Genomic DNA, 18,049 nt, shown 5'->3' with positions numbered 1-18,049 from the left:
TACGTCATTGGAAAGTAATCAAGCTATGCAATTACTAACCTCTATTTCGCAGGGGTTGCAAAATCAAAACAACCGGATAGAAAAGAACGAGAAGGAGATGATGGATATGAAGAAACAAATAGGGCAGATTTCTGAGTTCCTTGGACAGATTAGAGAGCAAGGAAAGCTTCCTAGCTCAACCACAGTCAATCCAAAGGGAGGATTCGAATCCGCCAAGGCCATCACCCTAAGGGGTGGAAAAGAAGTTGGGACCGAGCCAAACAATCCCAAATCTGCCCAGAAAGTAGATGAAGAGACGACACAACCTGAGGAAGTGTCTAGCTCACCCACGGAAAGAGTGAAAAACCCAATGCCGCAGGCCCCCAATCACCCTAACTCGGCCAAATCAGGTAATTTAAGTTCAAATTCATGTACTTCACGTCCTAATCTGCCCAATGTACCTTTTCCTCGCAGGTTCATGCAAGAAAAAAAGGAAGAAAGCGAGAAGGACATTCTTGAAACGTTCTGGAAGGTGCAAGTGAACATACCGCTTCTCGATGCAATCAAACAGGTTCCAAAGTATGCTAAATTCCTCAAGGACCTATGCAATACAAAGAGAAGAAGGGCAAACAAAGAGGTAGTGAAGGTAAGTGAGAATGTGTCCGCTATTTTGCAACGTAAACTGCCTACCAAGTGCAAAGACCCCGGTAGTTTCACGATTCCTTGTGTGATTGGACATAATCGTTTTGAACATGCCATGCTTGATTTAAGTGCATCCATAAATGTCATGCCTTATTCTATTTATGCATCTATGAATTTGGGTGAATTAAAACAAGATGGTGTAATTATACAATTGGCCGATCGTTCTAACGCGTATCCAAAAGGAGTTTTGGAAGAGGTGCTTGTGCAGGTGAACCATTTAATTTTTTCGGCTGATTTCTACGTCCTAGACATGGAAGATTCGGCACACTCTCCATCATCACCACTCTTACTTGGACGACCTTTCATGAAAACAGCTCAAACCAAGATTGATGTGGCCAAAGGAGCAGTCACTATGACCTTTGGTGGTGATATGATTAACTTTAAGATTCCTGAATCGATTGATGATACTAATGATGTTCGTTCTTGTTGTGCCATTAATGTAATTGAACACATAGGGACAGAGTATTCAACAAAGATCAAGAAGGAGGTTTCTCGAACTACCACCGAGAAGGAACTTAGAGTAGAGCACAAGGAATGCACGGCTCCAACCTTGAAAGCACCACAATTGGCCATGAACAACCCTTGTGCATCCGTCCATTGTGCTACCACTTCTTTGCCGTACAAAGGTAAGCCACCTATTCCAAATTCGATTCCCATTTCAACTAATAGGTTGTTACCTCGTGTGGTGCAGGTACCTAATCGAATTCAACGTCGTGGGAGAATTCGTGTTGATGTAGAAAAGCAAAACACGACAATAAGAAAGGATCATTATCCCACTCCATTCAAGGACCCAAAGCATGAAGTGGTTCGTCAGACAGATTGTAGTTGCACCCCTCCATGCCGTGGGGTTCCATAAACCTTCAAGGGAGCATCATCCGGCTGTACGACGTTAAAGCAAGCGCTACTTGGGAGGCAACCCAATACAGTAAATAAAACTTTTGCTTGTTCATTGATTTTTTTTTTTCGATAAATTACAATTGTATCTAAACATGGCAGAAAGATGGAGCCTTTACAAAGGTTGTGTACGTGAGGCCCCACTACATGGCAACACTCTCGGAGCAAGAGGCATTGGAGCAGGAGGCATCGGAACAAGAGGTCTCGGAGCAGAAGGCATTGGAGCAAGAGGCATCGGAGCGGAAGGCATAGGAGCGGGAGGCACCGAAGATAGATCATTCAAGGCCCCAAACCTTGGTGGAACGCTGGATCACCCAGGAAAGAGGTGCCTCTGGAAGAAAGCTGCAAGCCTTTGACGGTCATCAAGCTCATCAAGTTTCATCTTCATGCCTGACGAATAATTGTTGGCAAGCACGTGCAAACTTCGGTTCTCGTACTTAAGCTGTTTGATCTCCTGCTTAAGACTCTCCACCTCCGCCATCAAGGATTCAACCTGACGGGAGCGAGCAAGAAGGCGTTGGCCCATGTTGGACACAGAGCCAGCGCACTGAACACTCAGAGCCAGGGATTCTTGAACGGCCAACTCATCGGACCGTCCTGAAAGCAGCTGACTGTCTTTGGGAGTGAGGAGGTTCTGAGCCACTATCGTAGCCGTTGTGGGATCCGTCATCACAGAGTCCTCATCTGTAAGAGGGCCATGGGAAGATAAGAAAGACGGGCACCATACCTTACCCTGACGAGGCGCGACCGGGTCACTGCTTAGACTCAAATCTAAGCAAATGTTCGATGGGTTGGATGAGCTAGCCATTGTTCAAGAAGTTAAAAGAAAAGGGTTGGATGGAGGAAAATCTCGACGGGCCGAAGATGATTTTTGGGAAGTCTTCAAAGTGTGCAGATAGAGGTGATCGATCACCTCTATTAAAGGAGATGCGTTCACCGATTCAGAAATGAAGAGACGCCACTCTTCAAAATCGGATTTCCCGGCGTAAAGATCGCCAGCTCTTCAGACGCAATCCAGGCTTTTCAGAAAGCGTGTGCAAATTTGTCAAAAGCTCCCAGCTTTTCAGAAGACGCGTGGAAGGCGAGAAATCAGCTGCACACTTTAGCCGACAAACGTGGGTGACAAAGCCGAAAGCTCCCGGCTTTCCAGAAAGCGAGTGCAATTTTGTTAAAAGCTCCCGGCTTTTCAGAAGACGCGTGCCACTTTATCAAAAGCTCCCAGCTTTTCAGAAGACGCGTGGAGGACATTGCCGCATCCGCACTGCCATTTGCCATTACAATTCCTATATACATCAACCTTCATGGCAAGGCATACACCCACAAATGCATAATTTTCCTTCTCGGCCGAAAATGTAAGCTGCAATCAACCCTCTCAAACATGCTCAGATTTCTCCTTCTCTTGAGAACACACTTTCAAACATGGATGTATCCCCCAAAGAAGATACCAAATGCCTGCAGTACGAATGAGGAAGTGGAAACGATGGATCGAAGCATGTGGATTCATTTGCTGCCTCTTCGAAAGCAAAGGTATCTCATATCATCAAGGGCAAAAGCAAAGGTATCTCATATCATGCTCTTTCCCTGTCTTTTCCTTTGTCCTTGATATTACTTGCATGGCAAAGTTAAAGAAGCAATCAGCCGGCACTTGGAGTCTATCTGGACTCTATTCCCTGGTTGCTTACCTAGCTTTGCTAAGCTATCCTCTAACCCTCTTCAATACGAATTGGAGAGATTGAACAAAGAAACAAATAAGAGGAGGAAGCTCAGACCTTCGGGGGAGACCAAAGGAAGCCTGCTGCCCAATTCAAGAGTAGCACATAGGAAAATCAACGATGGGAGCAGCGCAGTTCAAGAGTAAGCCTGTGGAATCACAAAGATCCAAGCCTCACTGCAATCACCAAGGAGAAGATGGAACGAAAACTCCATAACCAGATTTGCATCTCTAAACTCTTCTCTTTGTTAGATACATTCTGCCATGTTTAGTATGTTTAATTGCTGTTTATATGTTTGTTTGTGTTTAGTGTGGTTTTTAACATTGAGGACAATGTTTGTTTTAAGTGTGGGGGAGTTACTAAAGTGTTTTGATGCAAATTCGTAGGGTTTTATCCACCATAACTTCAAATGTTGTTTCTTGCTGTTTTTAAGTGTGTTTAGTGTGTTTTGACTTAAAAATTCGAAAATCACATAAAAATTTGAAAAACATGTTTTGAAAAGCCTAAAAGAAGTGGTTTGAGTCGTTTTTGTGTCGTAGGTCACCTTCCAACACAATGATAAGGATTTGGTTTCTAATTGCATGACTGTTGAAAAGAGTTATAAACATGGAGAAAAGTTTGATTTACTCTTGGTATATGCTTGGTTATGGTTATAATGTATGACTTCACATGCAATCATAAAAAAAAAAAAAAATTAGTTATGTAACATGCTTGAAGGAAGGAACTCAAACAAACGCTACAACCCTGAGAGACTTGAGCCTATAACGTTCTTTGGAGAGTATAATCTGTGACTTCTTGTTTTCTAAAGTTGTTGCATGATCTCATTATTCTTTGCTTGGTTACTACTTAGAAGGCGTTTCATCATATAGTTCCAAATGCTAGAACTCATGCCCATTTCATTCAAAGCATGTTATTGATTTACATAACATATTCAAGATGAAGTTGTGTAATTGCCACCATAGCCAAATAACCTCACTTCCCATATTTCGTATATGTTGTAAGTTTTACCCCCGTTAAGCTTTGTTTAGCCTTTATTCTTTGTCAACCCACATTATCCTCACCTAGCCTAGTTTAGGACAATCCACACCTTTGTTCTTAGAAGATAGTGAGCATGACTTAAATGAATTCCTTTTGAGTTACATTATGCAAGAAAATGAGTGTGGGAGAAGGAATGCTTGTTCTTAAGTATGTTTTGAGTTTCAAAAGAAAAGAAAAACAGAAAAGAAAAGAAAGAAAGAAAAAAGAGCTTGAAAAAAATGAAAGAATGAGTGATTGAAGTAAGGGCTCAAAACACCAATTCTGGCCCTAAATTGTCTCCCTTTTTGTTCCAAAGTTGAGTTTTCATTCAAAAGTGAATTCTAAGTTGATTCAATTGCCTTGCTCACTATTTCTTTAAGAACCTTTGTTTTCCATATCCCTTCTTTGTTATCCACACGCCCCAAGCCCCATTACAACCCGTGACTTCAATCTTGAGTGTTATGTGTTTCAATTTGTGGAGTTTGAACTTGGTATGAGCATATGGTGTCACTGGTTCTCGCGTCTAAGTAGTAGCATTCCATTCATGAGATCATAATCTAAACATGCTTATTAACTCCAAAAATTGCGTTCTTTGTGATACATATATGTGAGTGTTCGTTTTCATGTTTACATCAATCTTCTCACATATGACTAGATTAGGGTGTGTAGTTAGAAAATCTGAGTGAAAATTGAGTGCATATCTTGTAAGGAATTGAGCAAATTCTCTAAGGCATGTTACTACATTCAAAACATGGTTTTAAATGCTTAATTGTGAACTAGTATGTGGTGACTATGATTAAGAATGTACTTAAGGGTAAAGATGGCTAAATTCTGTGGGAATAATAATTTTTAACTTGTCATGTGCATTGGAAATCCCTGAAACGATTGTTGGAAGGTGTAGGTTGTGTTTTACGTGTTTAGTGTCGTTTTGTTTATTTGTTTTTATTTTGTTTTGCTCGAGGACTAGCAAAAGATAAGTGTGGGGGAGTTTGATAGGAGCATATTTAGGCGACTTACTTAGCTTGTTTTTGTGCATCTATGTTGTTAATTCATAGTTGTTTTAGTAGTTTAAGCCATTTTCGTGTGTTTTTAGGTTCATATGGCTAAGGAAGCAAAAAGATGCATTTTGGAGCATTTTGGAGCAAAATTGGGCTTGGAATGGATAGCATATGATTGGGGCCAAAGTGTTGGACGAATTTGAAGGCCTTGTATTCATTTTGGACATAAAACAAAGGGCCTAGCCCATTCTCTCTTAAACCAACCCCAAGGCCATGCATTTCCTTCCAATTCCAAAGCAAACAATCACTTCAAAAGCCATGCAAAGAACCATCCATTCCATCAAAAACAATCCATCAATTCACATGCAAAACCACCATTAACACACATGCACCCAAACAAAGCCAACCTAGCTAACCCTACATGCATTCTTTATGCAACTCTTCATCATTCCACCATTCATTCTTTATTCCACAAACAAGTCACATGCATTTCCACCTTCCTACTTCATCATTTCACCACATTCTCCCTCTTTAACTCATTTCATTATTCATTCACTTTGCATTCATTCAATTCCACCCCACATGCACCCTTTATTCTTCATCATTGCAACCATGGCACATTTACACCAACAAAACAACTCCCATGCCATGGCCTACTCATATTCCCATTTCCTTTCCAACATCTCACATGCATTTCCACCTTCCTACTTCATCATTTCACCACATTTTCCCTTTTATTTCCACATGCAATTCTTCATCATTGCAGCCACAAATACCTTAAACAAATAGCCATATACATCTCCACTCCTCCTATAAATACCCTTGCATTCATTCATTCAAAAATCATCTCATTTCATACACAACACACCACAAACACTTCCATCTTCTCCCTAGCCGTGAGTTTCTCTCCATTTTATGCACCATCTTCCTTTTCCACCACTCCTCATCCATTTCCATAATCCCCCAATCCATTCAACACACCTACAACATCCCTTAGTTCTTGTGCCACAATAAAGAGGAAGATAAAAGGGCCTAAACGTTCATACAATTCACGTTTGAGTTGTTGGAATGTTTACGCGTTTCTTTGATTTCAAAGTTTAAATTCAATTCTCTTTGTTTTGTAATATGAGGAATGGAAGATAAGAGGGCCTAAACGTTCATACAATTCACGTTTGAGTTGTTGGAATGTTTAGGTGTTTCTTTGATTTCAAAGTTATGAGGAACTAAACCCTTTTTGGCTAGGGGTGATTTCAATACCATGATTATTTATGTAATATGAATTGATGAATTCCGGTTATGAACTCTTGATTCGTGAATGCAATTGGCTTAACTATTTGATGATTAACTTATTTGTGTTTGTTGATTGAGGGTCGACACTTAATTAGCATGCATGAGTATGTGGCTAAAGTTTAAGAAGGTTTCACATAATCGTTACTAACTTATACTTGAAAGTAGTGAAGGTCGCTTGTCACGATCGCGTTAAGTTTATTCTTAGCATGAGTAACATGATGTCATAGTTGCAAATGCTTTGTCAATGCTTATGGTTTTCATTATTCTTAATGATCTTCGATTGTATCTCTATTATGATGACATGTAGGGAACTTTTGAGAATGTTTTGGGTTGTCGAATGATGCCATCCAATCCAATAATATAAGGAAAATCTAAGGGTTAACTAGTGATGTCACGGTTAATTTGGGGCATTGTCGTTCATAATTCAATGAAGGAATAACTGGAAATTGATTCATATGCATAAATATCATGTGTGGAGAAAGAACCTCTAGCTAATTCACCAACCATCTAATTTCACAACACTTGTTTGCAATCTATCCATATTTACAATTTGTTTTGTTTCCAAGTATCCATTTTAGTTTAAATTCATCCAAATCCAATTCCCCCTTATTTCGTTGAAGTCTTAGTCTTAATCTTTCTTATTTTTAGTTTTGCTTTCTTCGAGCATTAAATAGTGTTTTATATTGAGTTTTTATGTTTTTAAGTCAATTTAGAAGGTTTTAGCAAGCCCTCCTAATCCCCAGTCTAGAACGATCCCTCACTTATCCATTCTACTACAATTGTCAAACGAGGGTTTAATTTGAGTGTCAAGTAATTTTCGCATCACGTTGCCGGGGATTAGCAACTTTTCTAATCCTTTGTCTTTATTTTTATTTTTTTTTATTTTTTGTTTTTCGTGCATTCTTATTTCAGATTCTTAGTTTGTTTGTTTTCTTGTTTTTCAGGTACTGTGTATGACTCGTAGCTCTCGACCTATTATAGAGAACATCTCCGACTTTGACGGTGATTTTGAACGCACTTTGAGGAGAACGAGGAGTCAACAAGAGCCACCACAACCTCCACCACAACCTGGGCTTGAAGAGGACGAAGTAGGTGTAGAAGAAAAACCCACGGATCAGATTTTTGAAAAAGAACAAGCCATGGCAGCAGATAATAGAACCATCAAGGAGCTTTCGGCCTCGGGTTTGGATAATGCATTGCCTCTTTGTATCCAATACCCCACTGCTGCAGAGGGGACGACTGAGGTGTATGAACTCAAATCCAGTTTGTTACACCATATTCCGAAGTTCCATGGCTTGTCTATGGAAGACCCCAACAAACACTTGAAGGAGTTCGAGGTGGTTTGTTCGAGCATGACCCCCGTCACTGTGGATGAGAGTATATTGAAGATGAAGGCCTTTCCATTTTCACTTATGGACAAGGCCAAAGATTGGCTCTACGAACTAGCCCCAGGAACTGTGACTTCGTGGGAGAGTATGAAGCGTGCTTTCTTGGAGAAATTTTTCCCTACTTCGAGAGTGATTCTCCTACGGAAGAAAATTAGTGGTATTCAACAGAATCATGGTGAGACATTCCCGGCTTATTATGAGCGCTTCAAGGGCCTTGTAGCTTCATGTCCTCAACATCAAATGAAGGAGGAACTTCTCCTTCAATATTTCTATGAGGGCCTCCTTCCTATCGAACGTCAAATGCTTGATGCCTCAGTGGGAGGAGCATTGGTGGACAAAACACCAAGGGATGCCAAGATTCTCATAGCCAACCGAGCGCTCAACGCTCAACAATATGAAGGAGTGGGCCAAAGGGAAGCCCCACGGCAACAAAGTGTAAATGAGGTGAGTGCTATTTCTGAAATTCAATCACAACTTGCTAATCTTACTTCTCTTGTTTCTCAGGTTGTGATTGGTCCAAAAGCACAAGAACACCAAGTTTGTGGCGTGTGCTCAATTCAAGGGCATCCATCCGACAAGTGCCCTCAACTAATCGAGAATGGTGGGTGGGAATCTGCCAATGCAATTGGTTTCCAAGGACAAAATCAAAACAACCCATACTCGAACACTTACAATGCCGGATGGAGGGACCATCCAAATTTCAAATGGAGGGAGCCACAACAAGCTGCCCAACAAGGAGGATTTAGGCCAAACCCCCCTGGTTTTTATTCCAAGCCGTATGCACCCCAACAATCCCAACAACCTTCGGCATCATCTCATTCAGGTACGTCCTTGGAAAGTAATCAGGCTATGCAATTACTAACCTCTATTTCGCAGGGGTTGCAAAATCCAAACAACCGGATAGAAAATAACAAGAAGGAGATGATGGATATGAAGAAACAAATAGGGCAGATTTCTGAGTTCCTTGGACAGAGTAGAGAGCAAGGAAAGCTTCCTAGCTCAACCACAGTCAATCCAAAGGGAGGATTCGAATCCGCCAAGGCCATCACCCTAAGGGGTGGAAAAGAAGTTGGGACCGAGCCAAACAATCCCAAATCTGCCCAGAAAGTAGATGAAGAGACGACACAACCTGAGGAAGTGTCTAGCTCACCCACGGAAAGAGTGAAAAACCCAATGTCGCAGGCCCCCAATCACCCTAACTCGGCCAAATCAGGTAATTTAAGTTCAAATTCATGTACTTCACATCCTAATCTGCCCAATGTACCTTTTCCTCGCAGGTTCATGCAAGAAAAAAAGGAAGAAAGCGAGAAGGACATTCTTGAAACGTTCCGGAAGGTGCAAGTGAACATACCGCTTCTCGATGCAATCAAACAGGTTCCAAAGTATGCTAAATTCCTCAAGGACCTATGCAATACAAAGAGAAGAAGGGCAAACAAAGAGGTAGTGAAGGTAAGCGAGAATGTGTCCGCTGTTTTGCAACGTAAACTGCCTACCAAGTGCAAAGACCCCGGTAGTTTCACGATTCCTTGTGTGATTGGACATAATCGTTTTGAACATGCCATGCTTGATTTAGGTGCATCCATAAATGTCATGCCTTATTCTATTTATGCATCTATGAATTTGGGTGAATTAAAACAAGATGGTGTAATTATACAACTGGCCGATCGTTCTAACGCGTATCCAAAAGGAGTTTTGGAAGATGTGCTTGTGCAGGTGAACCATTTAATTTTTCTGGCTGATTTCTACGTCCTAGACATGGAGGATTCAGCCCATTCTACATCTTTGCCGATTCTCCTTGGTAGGCCATTCATGAAGACGGCCCGAACGAAGATTGATGTATACAAAGGCACCTTGACAATGGAATTCGATGGGGAAGTGATTGATTTTAATATTTCTGAAACTATGAGATATCCCGTTGATGACCATTCTTGTTTTTCCATTGATGTTATCGATTCTTTGGCGCAGGTATACCTTGAAGAATTGAACGAGGACGCCCTGGAAACAACCATCACTAGGGCCATAGAGTGCAAAAATGAAGGATTTGGGCCAATGCAAGGCCACGGCAAGGAGGAGGAATTCTTTGCCATGGGTTCTAGTGAAGAAATAATTGAGGTTGTGGCAGCCCTTGAGTCATTGCCACAACAATATGGTAAGGTTCCACTCTCACTTTCAAATTCAATTTCCACTAAGATGCTACCTTCTGTTGTTCAGGCACCATCGCTTGAACTTAAGCCGTTGCCGGACCATTTGAAGTATGTGTTTTTGGGAGAAGGCGAAACATTGCCCGTCATCATTTCATCAAGTCTCACGGCAATGGAGGAGGAGAAGCTTGTGAGGGTGCTGCGAGAACACAAAACGGCCATAGGGTGGACTTTGGCCGACTGATAGGAGCATAATCATGCGACTTAAATGGCTTGTTCTCGTGCATTTACGTTATGTTTCTTTAGTTATTTTAGTCATTTATGCTTCTTTTGTGTGTTTTCAGGTTCTAAGGGCAAAGTACGCAAAATGGTGCATTTTGGTGCATTTTGGAGTAGTTTGGGGCGTTAAATGGATTGCATATACTTGAAGCCAAGTAGATGGACGAAATTGAAGACCAAAGGAGGCCCTTTGTACCAGAAATTCACACCAACACATCCCATTTCAGATTGCATTCCAATCATTCCAGCCAAGCCACATGCACTCCTTTTAATTTATTCAACCTAGCTGTCAAAGCACATGCACATTCACCCTAATCATTCACATACACAATCTGCCATCATTCACACATTCATTCCACATGCATTCCCTTCATAAATCAGCCACATGCACTTTGCCTTTCATCATTGCACCATAAATCAGCCACATGCACCCATAATCATTCAACCAACTTTGCACATGCATTCATCCTCATAACCTAGCTGTCATTACCCTTTAATCACATGCATAAATCAGCCACATGCATCTCCCATCACCATTCCAGATTTCCACCAAGTTCCTAGCTGTCATATTCCCTCATTTTCACCTATAAATAAGCATCCATTGCAGCCACAATTCATTCATTCCCATTCATTCCCATTCATTCTCATACATTCTTCCATTTCAGAAATTCATTCATTCAAACACACATCCACACCATCAAACTATCCTTAGACCTTGTCCTACAACGAAGAGGAGGAGAAGAGTGCCTAAACGTTCATACAATTCAAGTTTGAGTTGTTGGAATGTTTAGGTGTTTCTTTTCCTCGATTACAATGTTTAATTTCAATTCTCTTTGTTTTGTATGTATGAGGAACGAAACCCCCCTTTGGCTAGGGGGGGATTCGAAATATATGTTTATGTTTGCATTTTGATTTGATTACTTCTAATTGCGTTTCATAAGTTGTGGATTCAATTTGTTTAACTGTTTGATTGATAACTTATTTATGTATGTTTATTGAGAGTACACGCTTAATTTTCATGCATGAATATGACGCTAGAATATAAGTGAGTTTCACCTAATAGTTACGAACTTATATTCACAAGTAGTGGAGGTTGCTTATAAACAATCGCGTTAAACGAATTCTTGGCATAAGTTTCATGCAATCATAGTAACGAATGGCTCGTCAACACTTATAATCTTCATAGAGCGTAATGATTCTTGCTTGTATCTCTATTATGCAATCATGTAGGGGACTTGTGGGGAATGTTTTGGGTTGTCGTATGCAATCATCCAATTCAATAACGTTAGGAAGATTTGAAGGTTAATTAGTGCATCACGGTTAACTTGGGGTGTTGAGAATTCATGGTTTATTGAAATGCAATTGGAAATCTTTTTATTATGCAAGTGTAACATGTGTGGAGATGAACCCCTTAGCTAGCAATCCATCACATTCATACTTACAATCTGTTTTAATTAGAATCTGTGCAATTAGTTTAATTTCGTCCAAAACTCAATCCCCCCTTGCTTTAGTGTCCAACTTAGTTAGAAAGTGTCTTAGTTTGTGTTTCTAAGTGTTTTGATTCATTTTATTACCCAATTTCGTCCAACGTAGTCAAAGTGCTCAAAACTGCCCAGAAAGTGTTTTTAAGGCAGTTTTGAGTGTTTTTGGTGCTGTTTGAGTCTTTTGGTTTGTTTTAGTGTTTTAAGTGTTTAGTTTTGCATTCTTTGAGTCTAGTTTAGTGTTAAAGTGTCTTAGTTTGTGTTTGTAAGTGTTTTGATTCAATTTATTACACACATTCGTCCAACTTCACCAAAGTGCTCAAAACTGCCTAGATTGTGTTTTTAAGGCAGTTTTGAGTGTTTTGGGGCTGTTTTGAGTCATTTGGTTTGTTTTAGTGTTTTAAATGTTTAGTTTTGCATTCTTTGAGTCTAGTTTAGTGTTTTAAACTTTATTTTACGTTTTTGAGTCAGTTTCCAAGTGATTTTGCAATCCCTCCTAATCCCCGGTTAAGAACGATCCCTACTTATACTTATACTACAATTGATAAAAAGAGGGTTTAATTTGTGTGCGTATAATTCTCGCATCAAATTTTGGCGCCGTTGCCGGGGATTAGCAACTTTGCTAATCTCTTGGATTGTTTTATTTTCGTTTGTGTGTATATATTTTTAGTTTTATTTTGTTGATTTTAGAAGCAAGACATGGCACTTGATAGTGCTTCTCTTTTGTCACAGCTTATGGAAGAGTACCAAACGCAAAGAGTTGGTACATTTGATCATAATCAATCAAGGAACGACGTGTTTTCCAATACTTACAATTCGGATTGGAGTGATCATTCAAACTCTATGTGGTGGGAACCTCAACATATTCAACAAGAAGGATATTGGCAGCCTTATGAGGAGTTCTATTCAACGTCTATGCATCCACCACAACCTGCCCAAACAAATTCAAGTTCGTCAATAGATTATAATCAAAAGCTTAATGAATTACTTTGTTTGGTGCAGGGCTCACAAAATCAAGACAATGAGGCTCAACAAGAAGGTTATTGGCAGCCATATGAGGAGTTCTATACAACACCTATGCAGCCACCACAACCTGCCCAAACAAATTCAAGTGAGTCTTTGTATAATGATACGGTTAGTACGTTACTCACCAATTTGTCTCAGGGGCAAGAAGATCAAAACAAAGCAAGGCAAAATCAAGACAAAAGGTTGGACAACTTGGAGGAGCAAATTGGGCAGATTATGGAGTTCATGAAACAAATTCAAGAGCAAAGTGAACTCTCCAACTCAACTATTGAAAACTCGAAGGAAGATTTTGAAATCCATAATGCTATCACTTTGGGAAGTGCTATGGAGGTTGGAGCTGACCTAAAAATGTCCAAACATAGCCTAGAAGTGGATGAGGAGCTGCTAATTGAGGAAGAGGAAACACCTTTGCCGCAGGCACCTATTGCTCCTACGCCATCCAATTCAGGTAAGGTTGTTCCAAAGTTAATTATTTCTAACCCCATTCCACTGAATGTCCCTATTCCTTGCAGGAGCATGCAATCCAAGGAAGAAGAGGGTGAGAAAGGCATCTTCGAATCCTTTCCAAAGAATCAAGAGCAAGATGTGATGGGGGAATATCAAGAATTCGTCAAAGAGGACATATTTGAAACCACAAAACCCAAAAAAGTTGAATTTGACGACATTGGACAAGTCATAACCATCACATGCAATCTGGCCAAGTCCAATATCCCTGAAACTTTCAAGGGAGTGGTGTTTGTCATTGAGTTCTTGTCGGAGCACACAGGTAAGCCACCTCCCCGAATTTCAATTTTGATTTATACTAATATGTTGTTAATGATTCAGGCTCCCACTTTAGAATTTAAACCATTACCAGATCATTTCAAGTATCACCTTCCATTCAAAGATCAAGTCCATGCCGTTTGATTTAAAAAAAAAAAAAAAAAAAAAAAAGAAGAAAAAAAAAATAAATAAATAAAAGAATGTAGCCTTCACAAAGGTTGTGTACGTGAAGACCCACTACGTGGTGAAACTCTCGGAGCGGAAGGCATCGGAGCGGAAGGCATCGGAGCAGGAGGCATCGGAGCAGGAGGCATCGGAGCGGGAGGCATCGGAGCTAGAGCATTCCAGGCCTCAATACTGGGTGGAACGCTGGATGACCCAGGAAAAAGGTGCCTCTGGAAGAAAGACGCAAGCCTTTGACGGTCATTTTGCATTCGACCTTGAGATTCTTGCAGCTCATCAAGCTTCCTCTTCATGCCCGACGAATAGTTATTTGCAAGCACGTGCAAACTTCTATTCTCGTACTTAAGCTAGTTGATCTCCTGCTTAAGATTTTCCACCTCTGCCATCAACGATTCCACTTGGCGGGACCGAGCAAGCAGGCGTTGGCCCATGTTGGACACAGAGCCCGCACACTGAACACTGAGAGCGAGGGATTCTTGAATGGCCAACTCATCGGACTGTCCTGAAAGCAGCTGACTATCTTTGGGAGTGAGGAGGTTCCTAGCTACTATTGTAGCTGTTGTTGCATCCTGCATCACTGAGTCTTCACCTGTAAGAGGACCGTTAGAAGATAAGAAAGAAGGGCGCCATACGTTACCTTGACGCGGCGCGCCCGTATCACTGCTGAGACTAAATTCTAACCTAAGGTTCGATGGGTTTGCCATTTTTCAAAAGTGTTCAAAGAGAAGGGCTGGATGGAGTTAAATTTCAAAGGGCCGGAGACGATTTTCACAGATGGGAACTCTTAAGAATGTGTATGTTGGTGGTGATCGATAGCTCTATAAAAAGCCAAGGCGACGCGTCCACTGAGTCAAAAAGCCGGAATTTCCTACGTAAATTTCGGCGACGCTCTCTCGGCTTTTCAGAAAACGCATTCAACTTTGTCAAAAGATCTCTGACAAAGTTGAAGACACGTGGAGGCCATCATCGCAACTACACATCTTTAGCCGACATGCGCAAAGTTCGGCGACGCTTTCTCTGCTTTTCAGAAAACGCGTGCAGCTTTGTCAAAAGAGCCGCATCCGCACTACTACGTGTCGTTCAGAAAGCGTAGGGGCGTCGTTCAGAAATCGAAGGGGCGCCTGCTCAGAAATCGAAGAGGCGTCGTTCAGAAAGCAAATAGGCGTATTCAAAGATCGAAGAGTCGTCACTATTTCAAAAAGCCGGATTTGCGGGATCAAAACGTTTGTCGACAAGGGTAAAAGAACAACACTTGCTATTGGGAAATCCCTATATATGTCGACCTTCATCTTTTATGGCAAGGCAGACCTGAAGAAAATGCCCAACTCTTCCTCACCTCTGAGGGCGCACTCCCAGCAAAGCCTTTCGAAATACTCAATTTTTTCTTCTTCCCCAAAGATGATACCAGATGCCTGGAGTACAGATGACCCAGGAGGAAACGGTAGATGGAAGCATGTGCTGATTCATTCACCGCTTCTTCAAAAGCAAAGGTATCTCATATCATCAAGGTCAAAAGCAAAAGTATCTCATATCATGCTCTTTCCCTGTCCTTTTCTTTGTCCTTGTTCTTACTCGCATGGCAAAGTGAAAGAAGCAATCAGCCGGCACTTGGAGTCAATCTTCCGATCTGGAACCAACTGCCTGGAATCCCTTCCCTGATTGCTTACCTAGCGTTGCTCTCGAGTAGTCATCTTCAACGGTTGATACACTTCCAGAGAAGGGACCACTTCTGCAAAGGGGAGCAAGTAAGGCAGGTGAAAATGATACATTGAAGCATGTGGAGACAAGCTACAACTGCATATGCTGAGCTATCCTCTAACCCTCTTCAATACGAATTGGAGAGATTGAACAAAGAAACAGATAAAAGGAGGAAGCTCAGACCTTTCGGGGGAGACCAAAAGAATCCTGCTGCTCAGTTCAAGAGTAGCACAAAGGAAAATCAACGAGTGGAGGAGACCAAAAAGAATCCTCCAGCCCAGTTCAAGAGTAAGCCTGTGGAATCACCAAGATCAACCCATGCATTCAACAAACGAAGACCGAGAAAGCACTCCAATTCCAGATTTGCGTCCCTAAACTCTTCTCTTTGTTAGTTACATTCTGCCATGTTTAGTATGTATAAATGCTGTTTGTGTTTTTACTTATGTTTTATGTAAATCTATGCTTAAAACATTGAGGACAATGTGTGATTTAAGTGTGGGGGGGGTAACTAAGTATATTTGATGCAAATTCATGGGATTTTATCACCCATAACTTCAAATGTTGTTCCTTGCTGTTTTAAGGTATTTTTAAGTTGTTTTAGAGTGTTTTAGTATGTTTTGTTTTGATAACTCTGAAAATCACATAAAAATTTGAAAAACATGTTTTGAAAAGCCTAAAAAGAGTGTTTTGAGTCATTTTTGTGTGTTTGTGTCGTAGGTCACTTTCCAACACAATGATAAGGATTTGGTTTTTAATTGCATGACTGTTAAAAAGAGTTATAAACATGGAGAAAAGTTTACTCTTGGTATATGCTTCGTTATGGTTATAATGTATGACTTCACATGCAATCATAAAAGAAAAAATTAGTTATGTAACATGCTTGAAGGAAGGAACTCAAACAAACGCTACAACCCTGAGAGACTTGAGCCTATAACCTTCTTTGGAGAGTATAATCTGTGATTTCTTGTTTTCTAAAGTCGTTGCATGATCTCATTATTCTTTGCTTGGTTACTACTTAGAAGGCGTTTCATCATATAGTTCCAAATGCTAGAACTCATGCCCATTTCATTCAAAGCATGTTATTGATTTGCATAACACATATTCAAGAAGAAGTTGTGTAGTGACCACCACCATAGCCAAATAGCCTTACTTCCCATATTTCGTATATGTTGTAAGTTTTAACCCCGTTGAGCCTTGTTTAGCCTTTATTCTTTGTTTACCCACATTTTCCTCACCTAGCCTAGTTTAGGACAATCCCCACCCTTGTTCTTAAAAGATAGTGAGCATGACTTAATTGAATTCCTTTTGAGTTACATTACGAAAGAAAATAAGTGTGGGGGAGAGAATGTTTAAGTGTTTATGTATATTTTGAGATTCAAAAGAAAAGAAAAAAAAAAGAAAGAAAGAACAAAAAAAAAAAAAAGAGTTTGAAAAAAATGAAAGAATGAGTGATTGAAGAAAGGGTCCAAAACACCAATTCTGGCCGTAAATTGTGTAAATTCTCCCTTTCTGTTCAAAAGTTGAGTTTTCATTCAAAAGTGAATTCTTAGTTGATTCAAGTGCTTTGCTCACTATTTCTTTAAGAACCTTTGTTTTCCATATCCCTTCTTTGTTATCCATACGCCCCGAACCCCATTACAACCCGTGACTTCAATCTTGAGTGTTATGTGTTTCAATTTGTGGAGTTTGAACATGGTATGAGCATATGGTGTCACTGGTTCTCGCGTCTAAGTAGTAGCATTCCATTCATGAGATCATATCTAAACATGCTTATTAACTCCAGAAATTGCTCTCTTTGTGATATATATATGTGAGTGTTCGTTTTCATTAATCTTCTCATAAATGACTAGATTAGGGTGTGTAGTTAGAAAATCTGAGTGAAAATCGAGTGCATATCTTGTAAGGAATTGAGCAAATTCTCTAAGGCATGTTACTACATTCAAAACATGGTTTTAAATGCTTAATTGTGAAATAGTATGTGGTGACTATGATTAAGAATGTACTTAAGTGTGAAGATGACTAAAATCTGTGAGAATGATGATTTTTAACATGTCATGTGCATTGGAAATCCCTAAGACGATTGTTGGAAGGTTTAGGTTGTGTTTTACTTGTTTTGTTTTGTTTCGTTTTGTTTTGTTTTTCTTTCTGTTTTGCTCGAGGACTAGCAAAAGATAAGTGTGGGGGTATTTGATAGGAGCATATTCATGCGACTTAAATGGCTTGTTCTCGTGCATTTACGTTATGTTTCTTTAGTTATTTTAGTCCTTTATGCTTCTTTTGTGTGTTTTCAGGTTCTAAGGGCAAAGTACGCAAAATGGTGCATTTTGGAGTAGTTTGGGGCGTTAAATGGATTGCATATACTTGAAGCCAAGTAGATGGACGAAATTGAAGACCAAAGGAGGCCCTTTGTACCAGAAATTCACACCAACACATCCCATTTCAGATTGCATTCCAATCATTCCAGCCAAGCCACATGCACTCCTTTTAATTTATTCAACC

Source organism: the organism of the source record quoted next, unplaced genomic scaffold (genome assembly GCF_019419815.1).
Source record: "Pyrus x bretschneideri cultivar Hongxiangsu unplaced genomic scaffold, Pyrus_bretschneideri_v1 Contig120, whole genome shotgun sequence".
Classification (NCBI taxonomy): Eukaryota; Viridiplantae; Streptophyta; class Magnoliopsida; order Rosales; family Rosaceae; genus Pyrus; species Pyrus x bretschneideri.
The sequence above is the reverse complement of the archived record's forward strand: the minus strand, read 5'-3'. Positions refer to the sequence as shown.